Below are 21700 nucleotides of genomic sequence, written 5' to 3'. Positions count from 1 at the left end.
TTGTCCATTTCTTTGAGGTGTTCATTTTATTGGCATATAGTTGCTCATAGTAATCTCTTATGATACTTTGTATTTCTGTGTTGTCTGTTGTAACTTTTCCATTTCTAATCTTATTGAGTCTTCTTAATTTTTTTCTTGATGAGTCTGCTATTAGTTTGTCAATTATGTTTATCTTCTCAAAGAACCAGCTTTTAATTTTATTGATCTTTGCTATTGTTCCTTCATTTCTTTTCCAGTTATTTCTGCTCTGATCTTTACAATTTACTTCTTTCTACTATATTTGAAGTTTTTTAATTAATTTATTTTTTAATTGAAGGATAATTGCTTTACAGAATTATGCTGTTTTCTATCAAACCTCAACAACAATCAGCCATAGGTGTACGTATATCCCCTCCCTTTTGAACCTTCCTCCCATCTCCCTCCTCAGCCCACCCCTCTAGGTTGATACAGAGCCCCTGTTTGAGTTTCCTGAAACATACAGCAAATTCCCTTTGACCATATATTTTACATATGGTAATGCAAACTATCTTTGAAGTTTTTTATTCTTATCTTTCTAGTTGCCTTAGGTATAAGGTTAGGTTGCTAGATGGTTCTCTCGTTTCTTCAGGTAGGTTTGTATAGCTATAAACTTTCCTCTTAGCACTGCTTTTACTGAATCCCATAAGTTTTGAGTTGTGTTTTCATTGTCATTTGCCTCTTGGGATTTTTTTATTTCTTCTTCGATTTCTGCAGTGCCCTCTTGGTTATTCAACAGTGTATTATTTAACATCCATAGTGTGCTTTTTTTTTTTTATAGTTTTCCCTTGTAGTTGATATATAATCTTATAACATTGTAGTTGGAAACGATACTTGAAATGATTTCAATCATTGTTTAATTTACTAAGGCTTGATTTGTGACCCAAGATGTGGTCTATCCTGGAGAATTTTCCATGTGTATGAGAGAAAAAAGTGTAATCAACTTTTTTTGGATGAAATGCCCAGTAGATATCAATTAGGTACAACTGGTCCAATGTATCATTTAAAGTTTGTATTTCCTTAATTTTCTGTCTGAATTATCTCTCCATTGGTGTGAGTGGGGTATTAAACCCCCCACTATTATTATGTTACTGTCAATTTCCCTTTTAATAGTTTTAGCATTTGCCTTATGTATTGAGGTGCTCCTATGTTGGGTGCATATATATTTATAATTGTTATATCTTCTTCTTGGATTGATCCCTTGATCATTATGCAGTATCCTTCATTGTCTCTTATAATAGTCTTGATTTTAAAGTCTCTTTTATCTCATATGAGTATTGCTACTCCTGCTTTTTTTTTTTTTTCCATTTGTATGGTATATCTTTTTTCAGGCTTCACTTTCAATCTGTATGTGTCCCTAGGTCTGAAGTGAGTCACTTGTAGACAGCATATATAGAGGTCTTGTTTTTGTTTCCATTAAGCCAAACTGTGTCTTTTGCTTGGAACATTTAATCCGTTTATATTTGAGGTAATTATTGATATGTCTGATCCATTTACTTTATTAATTTGAGTTTGATTTTGTATGTCTTTTCTTTCTCTTCTGTTTACTGTCTAGAGATATTCCTTTACCATTATAGAGCTGGTTTGGTGGTGAATTCTCTTAACTTTTGCTTATCTGTAAAGCTTTTTATTTCTCCTTAGAATCTGAATGAGATCTTTGCTTCATAGAGCAAATTTTGCTGTAGCTTTTTCACTTTCATCACTTAAAGTATATACAGCCACTCCCTTCTGGCCAGCAGAATTTCTGTTGAAAGATCAGCTGTTAGCCTTATGGGGAATCCCTTTACATTATTTGTTGCTTTTCCCTTGCTGCTTTTAATATTTGTTCTTTGTGGTTTTGTTAGTTTGATTTATATGTGTCTTGGTATGTTTTTCCTTGGGTTTATCCTGTACGGGACTCTCTGTGCTTCTTGGACTTGGGTGACTATTTCCTTTCCTATGTGAAAGGTTTTTTACTATAATCCTCTCAAGTATTTTCCATTTCTTTTTCTCCTCTTCTTCTGGGGTCCCTATAATTCATATGTTGGTGCACTTAATGTTATCCCAGAAGTCCTTATTTCCTTTTATTCTTTTTTCTTTATTTTCCTCTGCTTCAGTTTTTCCACCATTCTATTTTCCAGCACACTTCTGCATTCTTCTTCCTCATTTATTCTGCCGTTGGTTCCCTCTAAAGTATTATTAATCTCAGTTATTGTATTGTTCACTGTTGTCTGTTTTTTAATTCTTCTATGCCCTTGCTAAATATTTCTTGTATATTCTCAATCCGTGCCTCCAGTCTATCTGTCCCTCCTTTTCTAGATTTTAGATCATGTTTACTATCATTACTCTGAATTCTGTTTTAAGTAGACTGCTTATTTCTTCATTTGTTTGGTCTTGTCAGTTTTTACCATATTTTTTCTGCTGGATGTCTCTCTGTCTTTTCATATTATTTAATTTACTGTGTTTGGTATCTCCTTTCTGCAGGCTGAAAATTCATAGATGCTCTTCATTGTGTAGTCTGCTCCCCATGGGTGGGTTGGACCAATGACTTGTGAAGATTTCCTAGTTGGGGAGACTTATGAGTGTGTTCTGGTGAATGGGGCTGGATCTTATCTCTTGAAGGGCAGTATCATGCCCAGTAGTGTGTTTGGGTGCCTATGTGCTTGATATGACTTTGGGTAACCTTTCTGCTAATAAGCAGGGTTGTATTCCTGTTTTGCTAAAGTTTGGGTATGAAGCTTCCAGCACTGGAGCTTGCTGGCCTTTGGGTAGGGCTTGGTCTTAATGTTGAGATGGAAGCCTTTGTGAGAGCTCTTACCTATTTATGTTCTATAGGATTGAGAGTTCTCTAGTGGTCCAAAATCCTGGATTCAGGTCTCCAGTCTTGGGGGTTCAGGCCCAACCTCCTACTGAAGCACCAAGACTTCACAGCTCACACACCACAGAAGACAAAATCCCAGGACTAATGGTGAAACAACACTCAACAGCTAAGAACACCCAAAGAGACCCTCACACTCATTCTTAGGAGGTGGGCTTGCTTTTTGGAAGTGCGTTCTTCTGCCAGCATTCAGAAAGTGTTCGGTGGGAGTTGTTCTACATGCATATGAATTTTTATTTGTATGGGAGAAGGTTGTCTCCCTGTCTTATTCCCCCACCATCTTGAGAGCTAGCTCTGTGTTGGGGAACTTAAAGGCTGTGTAAGAGGATATGAGGCAGGGCTTCCTTTCTGCTTTATAATTGTTACCACCTTGTCAGGGTCTGTGTCAGGGTCTGTGTCTGTGTCAGGGTCTGTGTCTTCTCCTCAGCTGCAGTATAAGCCCTAAAGGCCAAGTTCAATAAGCCTTCAAGTTCAATAAGTTGGAGGTCAGTGTGTTGTTGCTATAGCAATTAAAGTGGCTGTGTTGCTGCCTAGGATCTAGACTGCCTTGAGGTTGACTTCTCCAGGACCTTTCAACCCCAGATCCAGCACTAAGGTGCCAAGTGGAGTGGGCAGACCTGGGTGCTCTTTCTGGGAGACAAACAACTGAGCACATCTGAACAGCAGAAAATGGCTGCCACTGGCTCACACCCCAGGCACCCCTCATCTAACTCTGTGTAGTCAGTCTAAGTCTTTGCCCCGATCTTGCGCCAGGCTGTGGTGTATCCCTCGGCTTGCCTGGTGGCTCAGAGGGTAAAGCCCTTTTGGATTGGAAAATGAGGCAGCAGGCAGCAGTGCTCTGATGGTTAGCATATCAGCACAGACACTCCTACTGAGTAAAGTCAAATCTAGGCTTCTCCAACCCTTCTCTTTCTCAGAGGACTTCCCAGCAGACACGGGGTCTCATGTCCTCTGCACAGAAACTCAAGACTGAGACACCCAGAATGACTTGATCTTCTCTCTCCCAGGGCAGGGGTTTGTATGTGTGGACTTTCTTTCTTTCTTTCCTTTTTTTTTTTTTTTTTCCAGATCCTTCCCAGGAGCACAAATACCAACGCAAATCCTTTTTTTCCGTCCTACTCAATTAAGTGGAGCTCTTTCTTGCAGCTTTGGTTGTATAGGAGTTCTGTCAGTTTCCAGTTAGTTTTCTGTGAGAATTGTCCCGCATTTTGATGTTTGCTGGGGAAGCAGAGCTACATGTCCACCTATTCCAACATCTTGATTCGTCCTTCTTTTTCTTTTTTGGTATTTCATAGTACTGTAAAAGTCCTACCAAAACCTGGTTGAGACTTTAAGCAGTACTTTGAGAAGCCAGAAGGTGGCACTAATTTCTAAGAATTGAACATCTTAAAATAATGTGCTGCTCAGACTTCTAATCATTTACCGTTTCTTTTCCTGGTTAGAACTATGAGGCTTTACATTTTCATCAGTTTTCTGATTTCAATGTAAACTCTTTGTTCTTAACTTTCTCTTCTTTAGATAAGGAAGTGAGAGTGGTAAGAGTTAGTATGAGCAGGAATTGACAGGGCTTCTCTGGTGGCTCAGTGATAAAGAATCCATCTGCCAAAGCAGGAGACACAGGTTTGATCCCTGGGTCAGGAGGACTCCATGGAGAAGGAAATGGCAACACACTCCAGTGTTCTTGCCTGGAAAATCCCATGGACAGAGGAGCCTGGCAGGCTACCGTCCATGGGGTTGCAAAAGTCAGACACAACTTAGCCACTAAACAACAACATTAAGAAGTTAAAAATAAAAAGAAGAAAGGTGCTTATACTCAAATTTACCAAAGAAACCTGGAGAGGCAAGCATCGGTCCTGTATTTTTCCAAATATATCCATTTGCGACCCCATGGACTGTAGCTGGCCAGGCTCCTCCACCACGGAATTTTCCAACCAAGAATACTAGAGTGGCTTGCCAGTTCCTTCTCCAGGGGATCTTCCCAAGCCAGGGATAGAACCCAGGTCTCCTACATTGCAGGCAGACTCTTTACCATCTGAGCCACTAGGGAAACATCCATCTGCCTAAGTATGTATTGATTTTCCTGGCAAAGTTAAATATCTATTTCAAGGTACCGTATGCTACTGAACACCACACTTGCAAGACTAGCATACTGGAGTCTTTCTAAATCAGTTTCCAGGGGAAAATCCATCTACCATCTGTTGCTTTATTACAATATACAATAGAAAAGGAACAACTGAATTGGATTTTCACTAGGTCAGTGCTGCCTAGTGTTCACTCTGCAGCTTATATAAAATAGAGAATCCAAGTAAAAATCAACCACAGTTGTTGGTATTTGTATAAGAACAGAACGATGAGTTTTATTTGAAGAACTAGATTTAGACAAGAGACTCTATTCTGAAAATACTGTTCATTTTCAAGAATTCTTCCTTAATGAATTTAAGAAATTTTTTCAAGTCTATATTATAAAAATTTAAGCAACATTGTGAGGGAATCATACATATATTTGTCATGTAAAAGCCAAAAAAAAAAAAAAATCGTCAAAAACTATCAACTATTGCTCAAAGAAAAATATTTATTATTTTAGCTTATAGGTTACAAAAGATATTACTATCAAATATCAAACAGAAAACAATGTTTGTAAGATAAAAACTCATGAAATTATAGTTATATTTATATAACTTAGTTATGAAAAACAACTGACTTGTCAAGTTAGGGTCCTCTGTCTTGATTCAGTATCAATGTACAATATATTATGTCAATTTTTGCCTATATTCAAAGAGTCAAAATTCTAATGTTTTTGCAAAAATCCAGAAATTCTTTAATGGCAGATGACTAGAAACATGCAAAAAAATAAATAACCAATGATTAGCATTGGTGGTTGTACAGAAATTCTATTTTCAAACTCATCCAAGAGCACCAATTTTTCCCTTCATCACTTTAGAACAGAACAGTTAAGATACTATATAAATAATAACATCAGAGCAACAACATATAGGTATATGTATCCCTGGGCTTGTTTGGTGGCTCAGAAGGTAAAGATTTTGCCTGCAGAGCAGGAGACCTGGGTTCAGTCCCTGGGTTGGGAAGATCCCCTGGAGAAGGGAATGGCAATCCACTCCAGTATTCTTTCCCAGAGATTCTCATGGACAGCGGAGCCTGGCAGGCTACTGTGCATAAGATCACAAAGAATCAGACATGACTAAGCAACTAAGTGCATACAAACACACATAAATATCACTCACTATGTTTTCAACACTATGTTAAGCCCTTTATGTGAGCCCATTCTATCGTTTGATAATATGTATTCTGGACTCACCTAAGCCAGGCACTGTCACACATCCTAGAGTCCACAAGAGACAGGCAAGCTCTTTGTCCTGATGGAGCCTACACCTAGTTGGGGAGGGAGACAATTTAAAGTAAACAAATAAATAGCATATAATGTAATTAGGCTGAAGTAAGCAAAACAGGTTAAGCAAATAGAAAGTGAGAGGGATATTGTTACCATCTTTCTAAATTCCATATATATGCGTTAGTATACTGTATTGGTGTTTTTCTTTCTGGCTTACTTCACTCTGTATACAAGACAGCAAAAGAGACACTGATGTATAGAACAGTCTTGGACTCTGTGGGAGAGGGAGAGGGTGGGATGATTTGGGAGAATGGCATTGAAACATGTATAATATCATATATGAAACAAGTCGCCAGTCCAGGTTCGATGCACGATACTGGATGCTTGGGGCTGGTGCACTGGGATGACCCAGAGGGATGGTATGGGGAGGGAGGAGGGAGGAGGCTTCAGGATGGGGAACACATGTATACCTGTGGTGGATTCATGTTCATATATGGCAAAACCAATACAATATTGTAAAGTTAACAAATAAAATAAATAAATAATTAAAAAGAAAGTGAGAGGGACAGGAAGAGATCAGGGTGGTCAGGAAAAGCCCCTGAAGAGGGGCCCATTGAGCAGAATCTTGAAAGAAGTGAGGGAGTGGCCATGCACCCACCGGGGAGCTTATGCTTTAGGTATTGAAAACCAGAGGAGCAGAATTCTGAGTGCATTTAGTTTGAGAAACACAAAGAAGTTAGCACGGTTGGAGCAGAGTGAGCCAGAACAAATGGATATAAAATAAATTTGGAGAGTAGGGGCTTTAGACTATGCTAAGGAACTTTATTTAATTCAAGTGAAAACACTGGCCGGCTTTTATTTATTTATTTATTTATTTATTTGGAGGACTTTTAATATGTAACTAATATCTAAATGGTTGTACCAGCTGGATATAGAAAATAGTCTATAAGGGGACAAAGGTGGCAAAGGAGACTAGGTAAGCAAACACAGAAATACAGTTGTCCAAGCTTGAGAGAACAATACACTGAACTATGATGGCATTAATGGGTGGTGAGAAGCAGTGAGGTTCAGGATACATTTTGAAGATGAAGCTGACAAGACTTCCCAGTTGACTGATTGAGGTGGCAGAAAAAGAAACAATTTAAGAATGATGACTAGTGTTTTTTTTTTTTTTCTGAACAAAGACAGGGAAGAAAAGACTGGGGAAGAGATCTGATTGGTAGGGATGGGTTATAAAAGCATGAGAATAAAGAGTTCTGCCTTGTATATGTTCAACTTGAGATTCTTGTTGGACATGAAAATGTATAACAGATATCTAGTAGGTAGTTGGATATATGAATCTGGAGCTCTGGGAAAAAGACAAAAATGGAAACCTTGACTTAGGAGTCATCAGAGAGGATGGAGGCTGTGGGGGGACAAGGAGGAGCAGTTCGTGGTGGAAAGAACATCAGAGGAACTCAGGCAAAGCAGGCATTTCAACAGAAAAGAAATTACCAACTATGTAAACTGCCTTTGAGGCATAGGATAAGACAGAAACAAATAATTTAAATTGAAATTAGAAAGATGGTGGTCACAGGCAACCTAAGAGAAGAAGAGGTTTCAAAGGAAAGATAGAAAAGATAATCTGGCTGGAATGAAATATAGAATGAATGGGTGGTATAAAGTTCAAAGAATCATACAGATACTATTTAGAAAAGTCTTGCCATGAGCAGAGAGGAACAGAGACGGGGGCAGCTGAAAAGAACATGGGGTTGAGGAAAGCAGTGCCTCAGCTGGAGACATGTGAGCATGTCTGATGTTGAAGGGAATGATTCCATAAAAAAGAAGAATTTAGTGTCCCCCAGGAGATAGTAAAGAATTGCTGGAGTGATGTCCTTGTCTCAGGGAGTGGTGGTTCCAACACCAAGATAGAATTAGCCTGGTAACCAGAGGAGAAAGAGAACAGGCAAATCAAATGAGAGTGTGGAGGGCAGGAAGGTTCCGTGATGAAAGGATGGGTAATTCTCTGTTCTTAGGACTTATTTTTCTCAGTGAAACAAGAAGCAACATCGTTAACTGAGAGAGAGATGAATATCAGATGTTAGAGGAGAAAAGAAAAGGCATAAACAAGTCACCTTGCTGCTGCTGCTGCTAAGTCGCTTCAGTTGTGTCTGACTCTGTGCGACCCCATAGATGGCAGCCCACCAGGCTCCCCCATCCCTGGGATTCTCCAGGCAAGAACACTGGAGTGGGTTGCCATTTCTTTCTCCAGTGCATAAAAGTGAGAAGTGAAAGTGAAGTCGCTCAGTCATGTCTGACTCTTAGCAACCCCATGGACTGCGGCCCACCAGGGTCTTCCGTCCATGGGATTTTCCAGGCAAGAGTACTGGAGTAGGGTGCCATTGCCTTCTCCACTAGTCACCTTCGAGACTGGGAAAACAGAGTAGGGCTGCAGGGCTGGTGCAAAGCTCTGCCCACTTGTGATACATGCTTTGTTTAGATGTGTTTCCTGCGGCCACATGCTTTTCTCACCCTTTACAAAATGTTTAGGTACTTACTATCCTCATTTTACATATGAAGAAATTAGAAGAGACGTTAACTTGCCTGAGTTCACACAAGTGAGGAAATCCAGAATCCAGGCTGAGCTGAGGCTCTATCACTCTGCTGACAGCCTGGATCTCATGGCAGCCAGGAAAGGAAGATGGATCTGCCTTCTGGGCTTGAGACATGTCTCCTTCCTTTCATCCCACCAGCTCATCTTGGTCACTCCTGTGCATAAAGCTTCAGCAATTCAGATGGAGAAGGAAAGGGACTAACTACAGAAGGTTTTTGAAAGGAAAAAAAAATACATATATATATATATATATAATAGTAACATTTAAAACAATAATGATTATTTCTCTGCCTTTATTGGGAATGAGAAAAATTTGCCTAAGTAAATTTTCTAGAAGACAGAAGTTTATACCCTTTTTTTGATGTATTTTGCTAAAATATGTTCTGTAAGCATACTAAAACATGCTGTGCAGAGATGCTATAGCATAGGATGTATTATAGTAAAGTCACAGCATAGCATGTATTATAGTAAAGATTGTGACACTCCTTTCATGAGGGTTTCTAGAATTTTTAACGATCCTAGAAAATGATGAGATATATTAGGTTCTTTGAGTGCCTGAGATGTTCCCTCATTTCTTCCACACACTAAATAAGTTTAGTTCAAATGTCAGTTCCTTGCTTCCTCATTCCCAATCCACTGCTGTCACTTTAATAGAACTAAAGAAAAATGCATAATTTCACATGTGGAAGCCATGAGACAACTAGGATTACAAAAGAAAAAAATGCACTTAATAACCCTAAAATAGTCTCTTCACAGTCTGTTCATTCACCTGATTTAATGAGGACTGGTGGCCCCAGAGTCTGATCTGGGAATCTATTTAACAGAGCCACCAATTTCACCCGATGTTGCTGGTTAAAGATCATAAACAGCTTACTTTAAAGAACTAGAAAGAATCACTCATGAGAATGAAAGGCCTCTATGTGAGCCCCTCTGTGTCCTCCTACCTGATCCAGCAGGATGGAAACAGTGTGGGTGAGGACACAGGGCCCTCTGAGCGCAGTCCAGACATTCTTTGACCCCTTCTATTCCTATTGCTCTTGAAGAGATGTTTCTTTCACAGCTTCAAAGTTACCAAAAGAAAAAGTCCCTCGAAGGAAGTTACAGCAAAGGGTTTAGAGAAAGAACTTACCTGTCAGGAGATATGCAGTTCTCCCTACGGCTCTGCTCAGCAGATAGGAGGTGAGCTGCCTGTGAAACTGTATTTTCTAGTAGGCACATTTTTGGGCTTCCCTCATGGCTCAGATGGTAAAGAATCTGCCTGCAAATTTTGGAGACCTGTGTTCAATCCCTGGGTTGGGAAGATCCCCTGGAGGAGGGCATGGCAACCCAGTATTCTTGCCTGCAGAATCCCCATGGACAGAGGAGCCTGGCAGGCTACAGTCCACAGAGTTTCAAAGAGTTGGACATGACTGAGTGACTAAGTGTAGCACAGGCACATTTTTAAAAGTAAAAAGAAACAGGGAAATTTATTTTAATAATATATTTTATTTAACCTAATATTTAATGAATATGAAAGTGAAAGTCACTCAATCATGTCTGACTCTTTGTGACCCCATGAACTATACAGTTCCATGGAATTCGTCAGGCCAGAATACTGGAGTGGGTAGCCTTGCCCTTCTCCAGGGTATCTTCCCAAACCAGGGATCGAACCCAGGTCTCCCACATTGCAGGTGGATTCTTTACCAGCTGAGTCACAAGGGAAGCCCAAGAACACTGGAGTGGGTAGCCTATCCCTTCTCCAGCAGGTCTTCCTGACTCAGGAATCAAACTGGGGTCTCCTGCATTGCAGGTGGATTCTTTACCAACTGAGCTATCAGGGAAGCTCCCTTTAATGAATATAAAATATTATTAATAAGATATTTACATTCTATTCTCCATACCAAGTCCTTCTCAGTCAGGCTTAGCCACAGTATGAGATCACAGGTCACGTGATGTAGACCTGTCATTTGTCAGCATGGTTTCAGATCAAGAGGCTCTGAGAGCATGACAAACCCATCCCTGTAAGCACAGCTAACCTCCACCTTCACTATCTTGCCTGCTTCTTTTTAGCACTATCATTGATAACATATTTCTTTTATTGTTTATATCAATATCACACCATTATGTTTTTCAATGAGTCACTCACAAATTGCTTACAGTTACAATTCAGTGTAAGCTCAACTCATTGTTAGAATTCCTGAGGTCCTCAAAGTCCTCATTATCACTCTTGACTGAAGGCCGCTCCTCCCTCTCCCTTCATTTAACCCAGCTTTCACATTTCATCACTGTAGTGATATTTGTAAAAGGCAATTTGATCATTGCTTAACTTATGCAAAAATTATGAGGAAAATATCAAACACTTCATAATTTGACCACTAACTATCTCATTTTATTTGTTTCCAGTTTTCCTTTTCATACTTCATTCTAAACCTTGCAAACTCCATGTGTTCTCTGAATATGTCGTGTTGTTTGGTCTCCCTGTCTTAGAATATGCTATTCTTTCCACCAGAAATGACCTTTGCTTGTCACCTGCCAGGTGGATTTCTATCATTAGCCAAGCCTCAGTCTGTTCTGTTAAGTAAGCTAAGTGGCCACACACTTGAGGGTAAGGATGGTATTTTCTTATCCCACGTCACCAATATCATATTCGGGGTCAGACAGTGAACTAGAGATATATTTGTTGATCTATCCTGACTATACTAAAACCTTTAGCAGACTTAGTTGTAATAGGAAGAAATGTTATAAGAGAAAGACATTACTGTATTTTAGTATTAAATTTAACTGAATTCTATTTTAACTGTTTTTAATGCCAACATGAAAACTCTCTCAGTATTTTTATTTTGGCTCAATTCCAGCCAATCTTATTTCATTTCCTTCAACCATCTTTCCTACAGAACCATTGAAATCCCTGATGGGAAGTCTTATTACCTTTGAAATGGAAGCCACAAATTACTTCATTCAGTTCAGTTCAGTAGCTCAGTCATGTCCGGCTCTTTGTGACCCCATGAACTGCAGCATGCCAGGCCTCCCTGTCCACCATCAATTCCTGGAGTCCACCCAAACCCATGTCCATGGAGCCGGTGATGCCATCCAACCATCTTATCCTCTGTCATCCCCTTCTCCTCCTGCCCTCAATCTTTCCCAGCATCAGGGTCTTTTCAAATGAGTCAGCTCTTTGCATCAGGTGGCCAAAGTATTGGAGTTTCAGCTTCAACATCAGTCCTTCTAATGAACACCCAGGACTGATCTCCTTTAGGATGAACTGGTTGGATCTCCTTGCAGTCCAAGGGACATTCAAGAGTCTTCTCCAATACCACAGTTCAAAAGCATCAATACTTTGGCACTCAGCTTTCTTTATAGTCCAACTCTTACATCCATACATGACCACATGAAAAACCATAGCCTTGACTAGATGGACCTTAACTGACAAAGTAATGTCTCTGCTTTTGAATATGCTATCTAGGTTGGTCATAACTTTCCTTCCAAGGAGTAAGCATCTTTTAATTTCATGACTGCAGTCACCATCTGCAGCGATTCTGGAGCCCAGAAAAATAAAGTCAGACACTGTTTCCACTGTTTCCCCATCTATTTCCCATGAAGTGATGGGACCAGATGCCATGATCTTAGTTTTCTGAATGTTGAGTTTTAAGCCAACTTTTTCACTCTCCTCTTTCACTTTCATCAAGAGGCTCTTTAGTTCTTCACTTTCTACCATAAGGGTGGTGTCATCTGCATATCTAAGGTTATTGATATTTCTCCCAGCAATCTTGATTCCAGCTTGTGCTTCTTCCAGCCCAGTGTTTCTCATGATGTACTCTGCATGTAAGTTAAATAAGCAGGGTGGCAATATACAGCCTTGACATACTCCTTTTCCTATTTGGAACAAATTTCCTATTTGTTTCATGTCCAGTTCTAACTGTTGCTTCCTGACTTGCATATAGCTTTCTCAAGAGGCAGGTCAGGTGGTCTGGTATTCCCATCTGTTTCAGAATTTCCCACAGTTTATTGTGATCCACACAGTCAAAAGCTTTGGCATAGTCAATAAAGCAGAAATAGATTTTTTCACCATATTTAATGATGCATCACTATATATATATATATATATATATATATATATATAGTATATGTGTGTATGTATATAGATGGATAGATAGGTAGATAGAAATAGTGATATGTCTCAAAATCCTAATTCAGAATCCAATGAGTTTGGAGAAAAAGTATATTTATCCTAGCACACACATCCCAAGGAATAAACTGATAAAATTTTAATAAAATATCAAAATTAAGTGTTCAGCTGATTCCACACCAATCCCTACACTTGACTAGTTATACGAAACAAGCAGAAATAAAAGCCTCTGATAAATAGAAATCTTTTTCCCAAAATAGCAGAATTATTTGTTGTGTAAACAATTATAACCAGACATAACAAGCTGGTTTAAGCGTTAGTACCAGAGTGAAGATATTTCTTAGGGCTTGTAAAAATTCTCTTCTTACAACTTCCTGAGACAGTCATCATCTCTTCAGAAGGGAGCATTATAAGGTAATTGAGACAGGCTCTTCTTTTCTCTGTTGAGCTGACTTGAACTAGTAGAGATGGATTCTAGGAACATCCTTTAATCTGGGAAAACCATTCACAACAGTTAGGATGAGGATCAAAATCCCCCTTCCTGCTCCCTGTGGTCCTCTGTGAGTGTGGAAATAAAAGCCACTTGGGAATATTGATGAAGTAAACAGAGCAATGAAAGAGAAAATGTGGTTCCAAGACTAAAGCCAGGCCGAAAAGAGAGGCTAGCCAGCTAACAGCACTTCACAACTCAATCCTATTTGTCTACCCAGGCCAGGCACTTTCAGTTTTTACCATTTCTTGTTTCTACTAAATCTCCCTAGAGTTTCAGGCCTGTTGAAATCCATGCTTTTACTATCTAACACGTGTGGGAAAAAAGCAAGGAAGAACATTTCTTTTAGACAAAGACCTTTACTTGAAGAATGGGTCTGGTCATTCAACACATGGTGATGGAAAGTGACCTGTTTCCTCCCCATTTCTTGGCCTTTGTATCCCTGTCTGATGGCCCTGGCTCATGCAAAAGTGAAGGATTAGAGAAGCTCAGCTTGTTCCAAGCTGCATGTGTCCCTCTTTCTAAATCATAAACAGTGTTTGAATGCCAAATTATGGTTACAAAGCACCTAGGCAAATACTTTGACTGCTGTGATCTTTTCTAAAATTAACTTCCAAAATGCAGGATCTTGATTTTTAAGTAAATTCTTCATTATCTTGAAAGGATATGTGAGTGAAAGGCTTATAGATAGGATTTAAAAAACACCACACTTCCTTTGTTCTGGATTTGAATTTCCTATGGAGCCTCTGAGTTGCTCAGTGCTGAAGGGCACTTGAGTATAATTAACGTGACAGTAAACAGACTATATGGCAAGCTGCATTCAGTGGGATGGATGCCTTTGGATACACCTCATTCTTGGCATACTCACGGGTCCCAGACATCAGCTCTGATTACAAGTTCCACTTAAAGTTTCAACTGGCAAACAACCACTCTGCAGTCCAAGACAACTTGATATTTTTCACTGGACGGAAGGGCCATGGCAGAGTCCTTGATCTTGCTTAGCTTCCTTAACAGTACTTGAGAGATTCTCAGGGACTCTGGCTGTGGATAAGTAGACACTTGCCTAGGCCAGCCTCCGCCTGTCTGCTGCTCAAGCCTGCACCTCATCCAAGATGTGCAGCAGCCCTTGGCACCCTGAGTGCTGGTCACTCCAGGCCACCTCTTATAATCAGGGAATTGTAATTCCTGCCAGCAAGTGAAGATACAGAAGGGGGCGAGTCACACAAGATGTCAGCTTAACAATTGGCCCTGTCCTATTTCTTTCCATTTCCACAGAAAAGGAGAGATGGGAAATTCTCAGAAGGAACACATTTTATGATGCATCATGAAATGGGAATGGTTGCCCTCTAAGAAAACCATCCAAATTAAAGGAGTAAGAAATCAAGAATGTTTGGGGCCTGTGACCATGTACTCCAGTGCCCTATGATTGGTGGGAAAGCAACATATAAGCTAAATTTGCCTGCATTAAGTAGAAACCAGTTATAGACATGTGGAATCAAAGAAAAACACATATGTTTTATCCCCAAGTCAGCAAATAAATAGTTAAGCATTTAATCATTTATCTTCTCTGAGCTCACGGTCCTCAACTGTGAAATCAACATGTTTCACCAGAAAATAACCTTTCTCATCAGTGATTCTATCATGCTAACTAACTAACACATGTTAACACACGGGTAACTAACACATGCTGTTCTTTTCCGCTCACTCAGTGCCTGTGTCTATGTTAACATGTGTCTGAAAGGAGCCCACACTCCTAGGGTAGGGTGGTGTATAGCCTTCCCCACCTCTGAGGGGATGAGGGCCCCTTTTCTCATGAGCACTTTCCCACTCCCAACTTGGCAGGAGATGCCTGTCAGAGTAGTGAAGATAGCAGCCTCTGGGCCTGAAATGTAGGTTTGGATCTGATCTCTGCCACTTAACAAACCACAGGTTAAGTTACTTCTTGTCTCTGTCCCTCAGTTTTTTCACCACTCATATGGGCATAATGCTGGTGATTGCCTAACAGTGCTGGGAGGACTGCCGTGGCTCAGACATGGACTAATAGCAGGGAGCACCTGCCCCACACACGGTAGTCTGCAATGTCTCCAGGAGGCCTTCTTGAGCCACCTCCACAGAGCAGGTCTCACCTCCCCCATCCATGGTATTCTCTACCTCAGCCTCTTGCTTATTTCCTTCAAAGCCCTTACCTCAATTTACAACTCATTTTGTATATAATTGGTTTCTATCTACCACAATGGGAACACTAGGGACACAGAGACCAAACCATCCTGTTACCAAACCAAACTTGGGTCCACTTGCCCCACAGTAAAACCAGTCTACTGACCCAAGTTGTGGTGAAGGAAAGTACAATGTTTATTGCAGGTGCCAAGCAAAGAGTCCAGGAGTCCAGGCAGCTAGTGCTTAAAAGGCGCAAACTCCCAAAAGGATTTCAGGCAAAGGTTTTTAAAACAGGGTGAGGGTGGGGAGTTGTGGGCTGTGTGATCAGCTCATGGACATTCTTCTGATTGGTTGGTGATGAGGTAATCAGGAGTCAACATTATCAATCTCCTGGTTCTGATCGTTCTGGTGTCTACGTGCTTGTGGGCAGCATGAAGTTAATTTCTTCCACCTTGTGGGGGTTTCAGTACCTGCAAAATAGCTCAAAGGACATGGCTCAGAATATTATCTGAGCACTTGAGAAGGAGCTAAAGGTCCTTAATTTTGTTTAACAGTGAAACTATTAATATTATTAGCTTTGTCATGCTTGACTGTCCTCCTTTCTGCATTTTCTCGCTTGTCTGATTAAATTTATTCGTTGACTAAAGTTTCTCTACAGACAAAAGGCTGGGAGAGGACGTGGTGGGAGGGATATCTTTTCTGGGAAGGCCCCACAGGATCTTACTCAGTTACAAACCCTCTTGAACCTTATATATCCACACTTAACACACTGCCTGACATACAATTTTCTTTGAATGCATGAATAAAACAATCACAAAAGGAACACACAATTGTATGTCATGTAAGTCAGCAACTCTGTTGCACAAAGCCTCTTAGAGTGGCCATTCTCAGGGGTTTCCAGTTTAGATGCCTTCTGCTCTGTTTGGATTTCCCCAGCACTACCCTCCTCCACCCTTTCAGTTACTCGTTCCTCCCTCTGAGCTGCCCTGAACTTGGGCTTGGAGCTTTCACCCCAAGCCTTGGTGGCTGCATTTCTCATCTCATTCAGAGAAATGGTGTCTTATCACTACATAAGTCACAAAGTTTCCCAGGGGGCTTTAATAGGCATCTGCTGAATGACTGCCAGAAGGCAAGGAGGAAAGAAGGAAAAGAAGAAGGAATTTCTACCCCTAACTCTTTACTCTGCCTTCAATTATATCCTTCTCATTAGCAAAAACAAACACACACACACACACAAAAACTGGCAAATGAAAAATTCAAATGAGCATCACAAACCTCGAGTCTGAATCCTAAAAGACTCACAGAGGAAGACCAAACGAAGGGATAAACATTGGCCCAGAAAATGCTACCACCAAATGCCTCTTCAGTACTCTTCTATTACAAATGTCCTCAAGATTCTCCAAATGAAAAAAAAAAATGTAAAATGTTTTGGCCACAACATTTCTAGAAGTGTGAAATTTTACCCATTACACTTTCTGGTATTCTCATGTCTGTTTTGTATGCAGGAAGGTAAGTACTAATGCAGCACTTGTATCTGTAGGCTTACAGCACTGCTAAATAAAGGCTGGATAACCCATAGTTCAAAGAAGGCAATGGCACCCCACTCCAGTACCCTTGCCTGGAAAATTCCATGGATGGAGGAGCCTGGTGGGCTGCAGTCCATGGGGTCGCTAAGAGTTGGACACGACTGAGAGACTTCACTTTCACTTTTCACTTTCATGCATTGGAGAAGGAAATGGCAAACCACTCCAGTGTTCTTGTCTGGAGAATTCCAGGGACGCAGGAGCCTGGTGGGCTGCCGTCTACGGGGTCGCACAGAGTCGGACACGACTGAAGCGACTTAGCAGCAGCAGCAGCAACCCATAGTTACCTTATCAGTGAAAATGAGAAATCAGAAACATACAATTCCACATGTTACCACCAGAGAGAGCAAAACACCAGCTTAGAAATGCAAGTCGGCCCAAAGAGCTTCTCAAGGTGGGATTTCTCCAAGTAGAAGCACTTCACACATGTATCAGAATCACACGATGGTGCTGGTTAAAATATTAACTCACAAGCCTTATTGAATTTTAAAAAATAGAATTTTATTAAGAACCTTGAAAGTGAAAGTGACATCGCTCAGTCGTGTCCAACTCTTTGTGACCCCATGGACTGTAGCCTACCAGGATCCTCCATCCACAGGATTTTCCAGGCAAGAGTACTGGAGTGGGCTACCATTTCCTTCTCCAGGGGATCTTCCCGACCCAGGGATCGAAACAGGGTTCCTGCATTGCAGACAGACACTTTACCGTCTGAGACACCAGGGAAGCCCACATCAAGAACCTTGGGTGCTTTTTTTATGCAATTAACATTTTACAGCAACCATTCAAAACCTCTAGAGACTAGCGAAATTAGACCATATATTGTTTAGTTGCTAAATTGTGCCCAACTCTTTTGCAACCCCATGGACTGTAGCCCACCAGGCTCCATGGTCTGTGGGATTTCACAAGCAAGAATACTGGAATGGATTGCCATTTCCTCCTCCAAGTGTTCTTCCTGACCCAGGCATCGAACTCCTGTCTCCTGCACTGGCAGGCAGATTCTTTACCACTAAGCCACCAGGAAAACCACACAAATATAGGGATGAACTAAGATATACAGTATTTGTTCATAATATCATAGGCAGGGAGGATTCAGCAATTTATGCAACATAAAATTATTGGATAAGGAAATATACATTCCTTTTAAATTTATTATTTTTTATTTTTAGTATTTAAATCAATAGAAAATTGCTTTACAATTTTCTGTTGGTTTCTACCATACAACAACACAAATCAATGATAATTTTATATATACCTTTCCTCCTAAGCCTTCTTCCCTCCCCTGATCTGACCCCTCTAGGTCATCACAAAGCTCCAGGTTGGGGTCCCTGTGTTATTTAGCAACTTCCCACTATCTATTTTACACATATTAGTGTGTATATGTTAATGCTACTTTCTCAGTTCATCCCACCCTTACCTTCCCTCATCAAGTCCACAAGTCTGCTCTCTACTAGGTTCATCAGTACCATTTTTCTAGATTCCATATATGAGTTATTATACCATATTTGTTTCTCTCTTTCTGACCTACATCATTCTGCTATAATAGGCTCTAAGTTCATCCACCTCACTGGCTCAAATTTGGATGGTATGGGGAGGGAGGAGGGAGGAGGGTTCAGGTTGGGTTTTTTTGTTTTGTTTTGTTTTAAGAAAAAATTAAAAAAGAAAAAAGAAAAAAAAAATAATTGATGATTAAATTGTAAAAAAAAAAAAAAAAAAATTTGTTCCTTCTTATATATGTACCACAACTTCTTTATCCATTCATCTGTCAATGAACATCTAGGTGGCTCCATGTCCCAGCTATTATAAATAGTGCTGCAATGAACATTGGGGTACATGTGTATTTTAGAATCGTGGCTTTCTTGGGGTATAGGCCCAGTACTGGAATTGCTGGATTATAAGCCAATACTTTGGCCGCCTCATGCAAAGAGTTGACTCACTGGAAAAGACCCTGATGCTGGGAGGTATTTGGGGCAGGAGGAGAAGGGGATGACAGAGGATGAGATGGCTGGATGGCATCACCAACTTGATGGACATGAGTTTGGGTAAACTCCGGGAGTTGGTGATAGACAGGGAGGCCTGGCATGCTGCGATTCATGGGGTTACAAAGATTTGGACACGACTGAGCGACTGAACTGAACTGAACTGAAGCAAGCTTTATTCCTAGTTTTTTAAGGAACCTCCATACTTTTCCCATAGTGGCTGTATCAGTTTACATTCCCACCAACAGTGCAAGAGGGATTGCTTTTCTCCACACCCTCAGTAGCATTTATTGTTTGTGGATTTTTTGACAATGGCCATTCTGATCTTTGTGAGGTCATACTTCACTGTAATTTTGATTTGTTTTTCTCTAATAATGATAAATGTTGAGAATCTTTTATTGTATGTCTGTATGTCTTCTTTGGAGAAATGTCTATTTAGGTCTTCTGTTCATTTTTTGGTTGTTTTTCTGATATTGAGCTGTATGACCTGTTTATACATTCTGAAGATTAACTCTTTGTCAGTTGCTTCATTTGCAATTATTTCCTCCCATTCTGAGGGTTGTCTTCTCATCTTGTTTATAGTTTTCTTTGCTGTGCAAAAGCTTTTAAATTTTATTAGGTCTCATTTGTTTATCTTTATTTCCATTAATATAGAAAGTGGGTCAGAGAGAATCTTCTGTGATTTATGTCAAAAAGTGTACTTCCTATGTTTTCCTCTAAGAGCTTTACAGTTTCTGGCTTTACAATTAAGTAAGTTAAGTCCGTTTGGGCTCATTTTTGTGTATGGTGTTAGGAAGTGTTCTAATTTCATTTTCACAGAGTATGAAATCTAATTTCATTTACACAGAACTATCCAGCTTTTCCAGCACAACTTACTAAAGAGGCTGTCTTTTCTCCATTGTGTATTTTTGCCTCCTTTGTCAAAGATAAGTCGCCCGTATTTATGTAGGTTTATTCTGGGCTTTCTATGTTGTTCCATTGGTCAATATTTCTATTTTTTGTGCCAGTACCATACTGTCTGGATGACTGTAGCTATATAGAATAATTTGAAGTCGGGGGGGTTGATTACTCTAGCTCCATTTTTCTTTCTCAAGATTGCTTTGGCTATTTGAAGTCTTTTGCATTTCCATACAAATTGTGAATTTTTTTTGGTCAGTTCTGTGAAAAATACTATTGGTAGTTTAGTAGGGATTGTACTGAATCTGTAGATTGCATTGGGTAGTATAGTCATTTTCACAATATTGACCCTTCCAATCCAAGAACATAGTATATCTCTCCATATGTTTGTGTCATCTTTGAGTCCTTTCATCAGTGTCTTATAGTTTTTGGCATACAGGCATACATATAATTTTTGGTCTTTTTAGGTAGGTTTATTCCTATGTATTTTACTCTTTTTGTTGCAATGGTGAATGGAATTGTTTCCTTAATTTCTCTTTCTGATTTTTCATTGTTAGTGTATAAGAATGCAAGGGATTTCTGTGTATTAATTTTATGTCCTGTGACTTTACTGAATTCACTGATTAGCTTTAATAGGGTTTTGGTGGCACTTTTAGGGTTTTCTATGTGTAGTATCATGTCATCTACAAAGTGTGAGAGTATTACTTCTTCTTTACTAATCTGATTTCCATTTATTTCTTTTTCTTCTCTGATTGCCTATGACTAGGATTTCCAGATCTAAATTGAATATAGTGGTGAGAGTGGACACCCTTGTTTTGTTCCTGTTCTTAGAGGAAATACTTTCAGTTTTTTGCTATTGAGAATAATGCTTGCTGTGGGTTTGTCTATATGGCCTAAAGACAGATTCTTTCTATGCAAATTTTCTGGAGAATTTTTATCATAAATTGGTGTTGAATTTTGTTGAAAGCTTTCTCTGCATCTACTTAGATGATCATATGCTTTTATTTTTAGTTTGCAAATATGGTATGTCACATTAATTTATTTACATATACTGAAGAATCCTTGCATCCCTGGGATAAACCCCACTTGATCATGGTATATGATTCTTTTAATATGTTGTTGGATTCTGTTTGCTAGCACTTTCTTTAGGGTTTCTGCATCTATGTTCATCAGTGATATTGGCCTGTAATTTTCTTTTGTGTGTGTGTGTGTGATACCTTTGTCTTATTTGGCTATCAGGGTGATGGTGGCCTCATAAAATGAGTTTGGCAGTTCCTCACATCCCCCCTGCAATTTTTTGGAAGTTTGTGCAGGACAGGTGGTAGATCTTCTCTAAACTTTTGATGAAATTTGCCTGTGAAGCCATCTGGCCTTGGGATTTTTTTTTTTTTTGGGGGGGGGGGGGTGGGGGGAAGAATTTTTAAATCACAGTTTCAGGTTCAGGGCTTGTGATTGGTCGGTTTGTATTTTGTACTTCTTGGTTTGGCCTTGGAAAGTTGTACTTTTTAAGAATTTGCCTATTTTTTTGAGGTTGTCTATTTTATTGGCATATAGTTACTCATAGTAGTCTCTTATGATTCTTTGTATTTCTGTGTCATCTGTTATAAACTCTGCTTTTTCATTTCTATCTTATTGATTCAAGTCTTCTCCCTTTTTTCTTGATGATTCTGGCTAATGG

At 39.8% G+C, this 21700-nt stretch overlaps 1 protein-coding gene across 1 annotated transcript in view; it reads right to left on the bottom strand.

Moving 5' to 3' along the window:
* Positions 1–220: 220 nt before the first annotated feature.
* The window catches only part of PHF3 (PHD finger protein 3), a 207395-nt gene continuing 185915 nt past the window's right edge, over positions 221–21700 (bottom strand). The window contains exon 16 of the mRNA XM_070795664.1: positions 221–9016. The gene's annotated coding sequence lies outside the window, so the exon portion shown is untranslated. The remainder of the gene's footprint in view (positions 9017–21700) is intronic.

This window comes from Bos indicus, chromosome 9, assembly GCF_029378745.1.
Source record: "Bos indicus isolate NIAB-ARS_2022 breed Sahiwal x Tharparkar chromosome 9, NIAB-ARS_B.indTharparkar_mat_pri_1.0, whole genome shotgun sequence".
Taxonomy (NCBI): Eukaryota; Metazoa; Chordata; class Mammalia; order Artiodactyla; family Bovidae; genus Bos; species Bos indicus.
Note: the sequence above shows the minus strand (reverse complement) of the source record. Positions and strands in the feature narration are given on the sequence as shown.